The following is a 2160-nucleotide window of genomic DNA, read 5'->3' as shown; positions in this document are numbered from 1 at the left end:
TCTGAGGGTCCCTTTATATGGGGGCTATACGTAAAAGTGGACCGATATGGCCCATTTTCAATACCAACCGACCTACATCGATAACAACTACTTGTGCCAAGTTTCAAGTCGATAGCTTGTTTCGTTCGGAAGTTAGCGTGATTTCAACAGACGGACGGACGGACGGACGGACGGACGGACGGACGGACATGCTTAGATCGACTCAGAATTTCACCACGACCCAGAATATATATACTTTATGTGGTCTTAGAGCAATATTTCGATGTGTTACAAACGGAATGACAAAGTTAATATACCCCCATCCTATGATGGAGGGTATAAAAATCAATTATTGGCATAATTGAATAAAAAAAATTACATCAAATACGATTTTTATTAAGTCAAACATGAAAATAATTGCTTGAATGAAAAACTGGCAAAAATATCAAAATTCACTGGTAATTGAATTCACAACACATCAATTACTATGTTCAATTGGACCAAGTATAAAAGTTATTGATTGAAGTATAATGCGTAATTGCCTGATAAAACTGTTTATGACGTTGCTACGTAACGAAAAATAAATTAATACAAACAATAAAATGTCATTTATTGTTATTATTATGAATCTTCTTAAGAACATGGTCGAATTTACCCGCAAATAAACCGTGGTATCGGTACCGCGATTCGAAATGTTAACATTTACAACATTTTTGGCGCACCATATTGTATTTTTATAGCAGGTAAGTACCTTTATCTAAATACCAGTTTTTTTGGTCAAGCGCGTTTTTTGGAAACTACACTGAACGAATTCTCTTCGTAAAAATGAACATTTTCATTGTGAGTCTAACCTGTGACGTGTTGGTAGAATTCTTTCTCTCTCTCAAGCACATTCACGAAATACTCGTGTACGTTCACGCAAACAGAACTTTTAAAGACGATTTTTAGACTCACGATAATTCTCGTGACTTCGACTATTAGTCGGGATCACGACGAAAGTATCACAGCACAAACTTTTTACTATGGAAAGTTAATTTAATATATTTAGTACATATTTCTATGTTCGTAAAATTTTTAGAAATCGCTGAAAACTTTAATATAATATGTAAATGATTTCTTTCGTTGTATAAACTTACATACATCCTGAATTGGGTCGTTTAAAAACTTGTGAATAAGCTTTGGAATATATATAAAATTACATTCTTTCTATTTTGTTTTTACAATTAGGTCGTGTACACGTCAAATTGCCCTATTAATGGATATAAGCCGACTGTCAAAAATATGTGGCCTAGAGGAAAATGTGTTTACTTCGAAAACGGGGATTTCGAGGATTTCTTCCCAGCAACAGAAGGTAAAATCATGTAAAACTTTGAAATATTTTCGAAACTTTGAAATGAATAGATGTTTGTATTACAGAAGAGCAGGATGCCTAAACAAATCGCATATAAATGAAGAAGATTTGGGAAATTCCAGCAGGTGGTACAGATAATTCAAAAACTGTTTTTGCTTTGTGAGTTAGCCTGTTAAATACGTCGTTTATAATGAATATTCTGTATTTTTCTGCCAAACATATACTTCGCTGTATTTTCAATTATACATATTTTCAGAATTTCTTTTTTATAATAAAAAGCATAAAACCTTTTTTCAGAGTGTATTTGTATAATTTTCTTAAATTAATATAGATTATATAGTACAACGATTGTATTGATTAACATCGTAATAAACACAATTACGATAGTAATTGTATAGGTTACAAAATTCTATAAACATTGTACTCAGTTCAATTACGACTGTAATTGAAAACTTTATATACTTCAAATACTAATGTATTTGGATTGAGTACTATGTCATTTGAATATTTTGACAAATTCCAATTACATTTATACTCAACGCAAATATTACTTGAAAATAGTTTTATGACAACCTTACAATTTAGGTAATTGGATTTACAATTTTCGTCATAAGCTGAAAATCAAATACAAAAATAATTGAATTCACAATTTTTGTATTTGATTCAATTATTCACTTTTTTCTGTGTACTTTCTGGTGCGATTAGGATCTTCACAATGATAAAGGTTTGTAAGAATTTGTACCAGACTGATTCCCAAGACGTGTCCTTTTGAATGAGTCTTTAGTCGTGTCCTTAAGTATTGCCACGGCATCGACGTTTTTTAGAAATTG

The 2160-nt window shown here is 31.7% G+C and overlaps 1 long non-coding RNA gene across 1 annotated transcript; it reads left to right on the top strand.

Moving 5' to 3' along the window:
- Nucleotides 1-617: 617 nt before the first annotated feature.
- Nucleotides 618-1534, top strand: LOC142241830 (uncharacterized). The gene is made up of 3 exons (XR_012723833.1): nt 618-722; nt 1207-1330; nt 1396-1534. It is a non-coding gene; the product is annotated as an uncharacterized LOC142241830 (long non-coding RNA).
- The last annotated feature ends 626 nt before the right edge of the window (nt 1535-2160 follow it).

The sequence above is a fragment of the Haematobia irritans genome, chromosome 1 (assembly GCF_050003625.1).
Source record: "Haematobia irritans isolate KBUSLIRL chromosome 1, ASM5000362v1, whole genome shotgun sequence".
In the NCBI taxonomy this organism is placed as follows: domain Eukaryota; kingdom Metazoa; phylum Arthropoda; class Insecta; order Diptera; family Muscidae; genus Haematobia; species Haematobia irritans.
This window is presented reverse-complemented; position numbering and strand designations above follow the sequence as displayed.